Source organism: Penaeus monodon, chromosome 27 (assembly GCF_015228065.2).
Source record: "Penaeus monodon isolate SGIC_2016 chromosome 27, NSTDA_Pmon_1, whole genome shotgun sequence".
In the NCBI taxonomy this organism is placed as follows: Eukaryota; Metazoa; Arthropoda; class Malacostraca; order Decapoda; family Penaeidae; genus Penaeus; species Penaeus monodon.
This window is the reverse complement of record NC_051412.1, coordinates 14,565,158-14,565,672: the sequence shown is the minus strand read 5'-3', so window position 1 is coordinate 14,565,672 and position 515 is coordinate 14,565,158.

Here is a 515-nt window from a genome sequence, read left to right as displayed (position 1 = left end):
GCCCGTACACATTCAGACGCTCGGCCAGCTGCACCGGGAAACACGTGCGCGGAACCCATATGTTATAAGCACCACATGCCTCTTCCTTCCCTTTGTATTAACTTTAGATCACGTATGCTTCAGATTCTACATCACTCGAATATTAAGGAATATCCATTCATTTAAATCAAACATTTGTTCCACTATCATATTAAGCTGTTGTAACAAAAGAAGAGAGAGTGAGACTAGAATTAATTTACGAGGAGCAGAAAGAAACTAAAGGGGAAAAAATAAGCAAGAGATGTTTTCCGCAAATCGACTAAAGAACATCGTCTGTTCTGTGCGTATTTGCTGACATTCTTGCATATTTGCTTATCGCCCGCTTTAATGTGCTGACAAATGCGCCTCGGTGTGGCTGACAACAGAGACAAAAAGAGCAGTTATAAAAAAAACGGAGGGTTAGGTAATAGCATGCTTTGTTTTATTTTTATTTAAATTGACTTTTTTGTGAATGTGTCTTTTTTTAGACGCTCATG